General features: G+C 41.2%; 1 protein-coding gene across 2 annotated transcripts in view; it reads right to left on the bottom strand.

The window, feature by feature from the left end:
• AP3B1 (adaptor related protein complex 3 subunit beta 1) overlaps positions 1–8,438 on the bottom strand; it is a 191,070-nt gene that overhangs the window by 53,021 nt on the left and 129,611 nt on the right. The window lies entirely within an intron of this gene.

Here is an 8,438-nt window from a genome sequence, read left to right as displayed (position 1 = left end):
AGCCTCTTGTCTGGCTGGGGCTGCCCCTTTTCAGTTCAGGACTCTGATGAAAAATTTTAGGGTCAATGAATATGTCCTATGTCATGTCTGATAGCTGCTGAAGATGTGAGGAGGTAAATGTTACCTTAGAAAGATGTGCTCAATTTGCAGGAGCTCTCTGTTGACAGGAACATAGACTCAAAATCTTTAGATTCTCAGGTCCTCAGGATGAACTTTTAACCACATTACGAGTGCATGTGAAGGCTATAGGACATGGGTACACAGATGCAGTCAGCCAGATGAGTTCCAGCAGTGTGACTCACTCTCCACTTTACAGTCCGAAACTGTGCACGTTAAGTAACAAAAGGAGTGTCAATGCACACTGTTTTCTTAAAAATTGTGCCACTTATTTATTCTGCATGACTGTCTGTGTATGCACATGAACATGCCATGACACATGCATGTAGGTCTAAAGACAACTTGAGGGAGTTGGCTCTGCCTTCCACCGTGTGAGTTCTGGGGACTAACCTAGACTTACAGGAATGGTGGGGGGTGCTTTTGCTGAGCCGCCCTTGCAGCCCCAGAGTTCTCCTTTCTAGACATGTCCTGGAGGGAATCGCTTACTTAGTGACACTGTGACAGTGACACAAGAACTCTGCAAAGGGACATCAGTGGGAATGGGTCCTAGGAAGCAGGAGGGTGGCAGGAGTAAGTTCACCGGCTTGAAACATGTCTGATGACTACCTTTTGGGTTAAGCACCAGGAGTGAAGAGGCCATGGCAAAGCCTTCGTCCCATCTTCTAGGGACTCAGACAACCTTCCTTTATATGACGTTTGGTGATGTCATTTGAAATATCTTTACTTAATGTCTAAAGATTTCCAAATATTGAGAGCTGGAAAGGATCTGAGAGACAATTATTCTGGCTCCATAACTCCACAGACGAGGTTCTGAATTTATTTTAACATCGATTATGGGTTTAAATTTATAAAATACTGCATCAGATCATAATTTTATCAAATGTCAAATGAACACAGACTAGACAGGCTAGTAATAAACAATGAGATACCCCTCACTAAGTTCCAAATGTTATGTGTGTAGGCTTATGTGCGTCAGGGAGGGAGAAGACACACGCCATATGTGTTGTCATCTGTCTAATCCAATACTTTATTTTACATCTGAGTTACTAAAAACAAATTTTGACACAATTTTATCAACAAAGTTGGTTTGTATGTCTTACAAAAAGTCTAAAGAAACCCTAAAATACTATGTTTCCTACCTAAATGTAAAATCCACTTCCTTCATTTCCCCTTCAGCCACTTGAATTCCCTCGGGCATTCCACACAAGCCCCACAGAAGGATGCGCTGCCCACGGCTCTCTTCGTCTCTGAGGTTCAGCCCAGTCTCCACTGTCTCCACCGCTGTCTAGTGCTTGTTTCTCTGAGCCAGAGCATGACGTGAGGCAGGACTTTAGTGTACCTTAACATTCAGGGGAGGTATTTATAAATCCAGTAATGTAACACAGCTGCAAACTCAGAGAAATAACCCTGATTGATAGGCTTATAAAAGATGTATGTAATTACATTCCTGAATGGTTTGAATAACAGTATGTCTGATTTATTCCAAGATAAGTGGTTTTTACTTTTCTTCGATATTAGGGTCATATACCGTACTTATCTATTTTTACTTCATGCTCTCTTGTCTCTGGTAATAAATTAATTTTGTAGTGTTAGTTGGGAATGCACCTATAGCTGAATTCATTTTATCTTCCTTAGAAAGGAAACAAAGTCTTTATGAATACCATAATAATATTTTTCAGGCTTTCACGTTCAAAGATTTAACACTATTAAATAAGATTTATTTATTTATTTTTCTTACCATGTTGTTCATGTGTTAGGAAACAAATTCAGCATGCTTTTAAAGAGAACAGTGGTAATAGAAGTTAATCTAACTGAGTCACAACTATTTAATATGTGACTGGGCAATGCAGATTGACCTGTAATATTAAAAGCTAGGAGAATAAGACTTCTTTACCGCAAATGGAAAAATTCAACAGAAGCAGCAAGACCTGAAGGGTTACAGCTGACAGCCACACAAAGTGTTGTTGGTTTTAAAAATAGAGAATAAATTTCCTTTTCTACCAGAAAGGAAAATCTCCTAAGAAGAAATCATATTTTAAAGTACCTCCCATTTCCTACAATTGTGCATGTAGTTATGGTAAAGACAAAATCATAATCTTAGGAAAGCAGCAGTGGCTGAGCAGTGACCCGTCTCAGCTCCAGCAGAGATGACCTATAGCCAAGCAACGAGAATGGCGCACAGAAGGCAGGAGAAAGGCCCATGGCTGTCCTTACTGCAAGTCCTCCACCTGATCCTTGCAGAAGTGTGTGCCTTTATGCTGTGTTCACTAGGAACTGCGATTAGCATCTCAGTGGATTCTCACTGGGAGAGCTCTACTGTCACACTTAAGTCTTAACCTGGTGTCCTTCTGTCTGTCTGTCTGTCTGTATATGTGAGTGTGTGTGTGTGTGTGTGTGTGTGTGTGTGTGTGTGTGTGTATTAACATGCCCAGGGAGCAAAGGCATGTGCAGCTAGGCCTGATGACCCAAACAGCTTACTTGTAAGTAACCAACTCCCACAAGTTGTCCTCTGACCTTCACCCATAGCAATGTAATTTTTTAGATAAAAGACTTAAATTGTTATATGTGTTTAAACTAATTAAAAACTTCACAAAAATAGCTGCAACTCAAAATCAGTTCTAATTGTTTCCTCTTTAAAAAGCATCCCCCTTTACAATCTAGAACAGAAACAGAACAGGCTCTGGCAACAACAGGCCTGTAAGCAGAACAGGGAAAAGATACAGGCCATAGTATGGCATTAAACCTCAAGTTTAATTTCAAAATTAGAGCAGTTCCCACCCAGAAGAGAATGGAATAAAAGAGCCAGACTGGACATGGCTAGGCAATGGAAGCACAAAATACTGTCAAACTTTAATTAAAAAATGTTTTCAATTTAAGCAGACCCAGACCAGTGATTTTTCATTATTTTTACCACAGTTCCATGACTACTGACATTTTCATCAGAACAAATAAAGGGTTTCCTCAAATTTAAAATGACAAAATTATTTTAAAATTTGACTTGCAATTTCTCTTCTAAACTCAAAGGAATTTGATCTTAGCTGGACCTGTCTCTCAGCTTGGGGCTGAAATACACCTTCACTTTTAAATCAAAGTCTGAATGTACTACCGAGATTGCTTCTATTGTATCAACAAGCAAACTTGTCACAGACAAGTGACCATCTTCATGAACACCAAGCTTACTAAATACGGTCACACAGCCGTCTGCTCTTACAGAGCACCCTTTGGCCTCTCTACTACCGGTGGTATTAAAGGGTGGGACACATGCTCATAGACATTTGGGCGACAGAGGAAGGAGGTGAGGAGCCTGAAGTGGAGGTAAGGGGTGAAGGAAAATAAGAATCTGTAAGATCAAACCGAGACTCTGGAAACTGAAACCCTAAAGCAGCTTGAATCGTGACCTCACCATCATCTGATAACTCCAAAGGCTGACTCAACAGACTTCAGGGGTTGTGAGTCCAATCTTCCCCTTTCTTACTCATGGCTTGCTCTTTCCTTGATGTGAATTTTAAATCAAATGAGTGGCCTTTGTACTAAGGCAAGTCTGATGGGGGCTCTTCTCTGTTTCTGAGTTAAGTGTTTATTATAGAACACGGTCAAGACTTCTCCCTTCACCATGGAGACTGCTATATCTTCCTATAGCAAAAGGCCAGAAGCCTATTTGGTAGCTAAATTTCTACATTTCTTGCCACAATTCATGTCCAGAACTAACGTTAGAAGCTCTTAATATCCAATATATACAAAGAACTCAAGAAGTTAGACATTAGGGAAATTCAAATCAGAACAACCCTAAAGTTCCACCTCATGCCAGTCAGAATGGCTAAGATAAAAAAATTCAGGTGACAGCAGATGCTGGTGAGGATGTGAAGAAAGAGGAACACTCCTCCATTGTTGGTGGGGTTGCAAGCTGGTACAACTACTCTGGAAATCAGTCTGGCAGTTTCTCAGAAAATTGGACATGGTGCTACCTGAGGACCCAGTTATACCACTCCTGGGCATACACCCAAAAGATATTCCAACATCTAACAATAACACATGCTCAACCATGTTCATAGCAGCCTTACTTACAATAGCTAGCAGCTGGAAAAAACCCAGATGTCCTTCAGTGGAGGAATGGATACTGAAATTATGGTACCTTTACACATTGAAGTACTGCTCAGCCATTAAAAACAATGACTTCACAAAATTCTTAGGCAAATGGATTGAACTAGAAAATATCATCCTGAATGAGGTAACTCAATCACAAAAATACACACGTGGTATGCATTCACTGATAAACTGATATTAGTCCCAAAGCTCAGATTACACAAGGTACAATGTATAGACCATATGAAGATCAAGAAAAGGAAGACCAAAGTGCAGATGCTTCAGTCCTTCTTAGAAGGGGGAACAAACATATCCACAGGAGGAAATATGGAGACAAAGTTTGAAGCAGAGACTAAAGCAAAGGCCCTCCAGAGACTGCCCCTCCTGGAGATCCTGGATTACATTTGAAATGTAAATAAAATATATCCAATTTAAAAAGAAAAAAGAGGCAGTTAAGGATGGGGAACCTGACACCTTTGCGCTGTGGTGCACTTCTCAACAACCTGACTTGTAGGGAGCAGGGAGGGCTGTAGAGGAAGCACAGCTACAATTCACGCATGCCCACCAGATGAAGCCTTGGTATGAGCTCTGCAACACAGAAGCTCAGTGAACTTCTCTGCTCAGCAGTGCCACCCAGGGTGCTGAATCCACATGATGTGAAATAAAACCTTAACCCTGCGTATAGTACTTTCCCAAGGTCTTTGAGTTTTACTGAATTACCAAATGGGAGGGAACTTTGAGAGAAACCCTCAATACACTTGGCAGCAGAGATCTTGAGCCAGTTTGGGACACTACAGGACAATGCCCATTTTACCCTGATGTTGGCCAATTGCGAAAATACCATTTTAACACATTAGCTCCATTGAGTCTGTCAAGGGCGACTCTTGGAAATGCCCTCCTGCAATGCACTATATGCTTACTCTATACTGATCAACCTCCTTAATAAGCCTCACTTCACTAGCCTAATTAATTCCATGAGGAGACAGAGATCCTTGTGGGCCATGCCTGTTTTTATTTATGGTCACATAGTCAGAGCTTCTCAACTGCACAGCGCTGCTGTGTCAGGTGCCAGGTGGCCTGTGGCACCTGGCACCTGAAACACCCCTCAGCTTCTGTCACCCCAACACACCACACACACTGCTGCTTTTTCTGTGCCAGGATAAGGCAAGACTAGCAAGTACCAAGCAAGGAATCGTTACTACAATTTCCAGGACGATGTATCACCAGCACACTTCTCTGGCTCCAGGCCTGTTTACAGCAACCTGCTCACACCAGAAGTTCTATCTGCAGTCCTGAGACCTGAGCTTCTCAAGCTTCAGACACAATGTGCTTCTCTGCTAAGGATGTCATTCCTCCCTTCCAGTCGTCTAGACAAACCTGACTTAAGTCTCATGTGTGACTTTAATAATCAGATGGAATGACTTACAAGGGTTTAAGCCAACTGGGGACAGAGGTTCAGCTTAGTGCAGCAGTGGATGCATTTAGAGTAAGGACGCCCTGGTCATTTCAAGGCGCAGCAGGCTGAGGGGTCAGGGTTTAAGCTTAAGGTTGTTATTTCACTTACTGTTCACAAAATCACCATAGCTATCCATGTTGCAAGGTTCAAATCCCAAGTTCATACATCTAAGTTGTGAGGACAAGCAGCCCAGAGAGAGGGCGGGAACCAGGCCCCTGGGCCCAGACTCTGCACTCCTCACACCAGCCAGTCTTCCTCATGAGCTTATGGTCAAGGTGCTAAAGAAACACAGGGGCTGCACACCCATTACGGGTGCTGCATGCGGTGGACGGCCTGGGAACTTTACAACCCAGGAAAGGCGTCTTCATAGGCACAGTCTTAACACCAGGTACTAAATTAATGAACATTAGAAGTTTGAGAAGAGACATGAGTCACGGTCATAGTGACATAACTGATAACAAAAACTAGAAATTCTCTAAAATGGCTTCTTAAAGAAACTGTCTGTGTGTGTGTGTGTGTGTGTGTGTGTGTGTGTGTGTGTGTGTGTGTGTGTGTGTGTGTATGTATGAGGCAGGTCTGAGTGTCTTCTCCACGGGACCTCCTGTCTCTGCCTCTCTGGTGCTGGCTGGGCTTGCGCTGCTGTGCCTGGCTTTATGTGAGATGTGGAGATGCCAACCGAGGTCTTTACACTTGCCGGGCAAACCCTTCATTGACTGAGCCATCTTCCTATCCCAGAGGGATAACTTCACTGTTGCCTTTATAATAAAATGATGTGACCCAGATGTACAAAGCCATCTAAATCACAGAGACTGGAGCTTCATTCCACAATTCTAGAATTATTAAATTTTCATCACACTTTTCTTACAGACAAAACAATCTCTTTTTCATTTCCTTCATTCCTACAAGAAGCCAAACAGACAGAAAGCTACTCCATCTGTGCTGCCAGAACTTGATGCAAACTTGATTCTTCAGCAGTAATCAAGTGAGCACACCCATTAGATGAGAGCGTTTGTCACTGAATCACTATGTGTTTTCCTCAGGAGCGGTCTACCAGCCAGGCCCAAGCTGGTTGTACACGGCTGAACAAGCGCTGTGCTTTCTCTCCTCTCGTCAGACTGCACACAGCCCCAGGCTCACAAGGATGCCTATGTGGCTTTACTACCCTCCCCCATTTGAAATGCAGAATTCAGAAGGCTGTAACAGGAGGCTCCTCCCTCCTTTCCCTCCTCCTCACCGTATGGTCCAGACTGGCCTTCATTTTGCCATCTTTCTGCCTCAGCTTCCCATCTAACCAGCATGCCCAGGTCTGCATGAAATTTTTCTCTAGAAATCTTTAGTGTGAAAAATTGTTCTTTGGGTTTCTGTGCATATATTTTGGTTAATTACAAGAAATAAAACCCATTAGATACAAGAAAACAATCCACTGGAACAAATTTTCAAAATCAGCTATGAATAACAAAGCCACACATATACTAAAGAAAAGTTTCTTTTATTTATTTTAACAAGTCTATTTTAAATCATCCCACTGCAACTGATTTTACTGCTCCCAAACTGATTTTTAGGTTTACATGTACATGTACTGTACATGTACTAGAGTTAAAAATGAACAATGGCATCTGCCCTACTATCCTCACTGGAGAACCAAGAACAAATGACAGCCTTAGTTACCGTCAGACAAACAGACAGACAGACAGATGTGAGATGGATTGGAAATGTTGGAAACACCCTAGTCATTCATAAATGTCCTCTCCGAATTTGCTTTAAAAGTACTTTTCTGGACAATATATGTGATTACAGTTTGATTAAATTAAAACAAAAATACACAAAACAAAAATCCATAATCCTATAATTCAGAAAAATCAAGTTTTTATAGTCTTTTATTTTTCATATTTTACAAATGCCATTGTATAATTCTGCAAAAACAAGATCTATATATGTTAAGTTTCTAGATCTGTTCTGTCCCTTCACACTTGAACATATTTTATAGATTATAGAATTTTTCTTAAGTAACTTTTGACATATTTTATATAACCATTAATTATCCTGTCATTAGATAAGGAGGTTTACAAACATGCATATGAACCTCTGCATTTCTTATTATTTTCCCAGAAATAGGTTTGCTGAGTGAAATCATGTAAGCATTTTGATGATTCTGTTATGGGCAGCCATGATATCTAAAAGAGTAAACTTAGTGGTGCCATGGACAAGCTGGTAACGAAATGCCCAGTTCACTGCATCCTCAGCAGCAGCAGACACTGGATTTTGCTAATGCCAAGCAAAATGGCCCTTTAAAAATACATTTATTTATTAATATGCCTACTGCACATTTCTACCCATCCATTACCATCTCTTGAATTTATAATCCATGTTTATCATCTGTCTACTTAAAACCTGGTTTACTAGAATGTAATATACACAGAAAAGCATGTTTTAAGTGCATAGCTGTTTGATGATTGTCCCTCTAAATGGAACACACCCACACAAGAGCACCCATCAAAAACAGAACGTGAGCCGCACCCAGAGCTCCCATGTGTCCCATAGAAAGAAGCACTAACTCCCTCCTAAGAGGAATCTCTAATGAGTTTGACTCATTTTGTACTCCTGCCTGTTTTTTGCAAAGCAAAAGGTGGGTGCGCACAACATGCTAATATACAGAAAATGACTGCAGTTTCAGACACTGACAGGTTGGCAGTTTTGATGCTGTTTTGTGATAGGCAGAATTCTCACTTTGTTAAAGTCATATCCCCAAATAATGATGATTTTTAAAAAAGGATACCAATAT

The sequence above is a fragment of the Micromys minutus genome (assembly GCF_963924665.1).
Source record: "Micromys minutus genome assembly, chromosome: 11".
Taxonomy (NCBI): domain Eukaryota; kingdom Metazoa; phylum Chordata; class Mammalia; order Rodentia; family Muridae; genus Micromys; species Micromys minutus.
The sequence above is the reverse complement of the archived record's forward strand: the minus strand, read 5'-3'. Positions and strand labels throughout refer to the sequence as shown.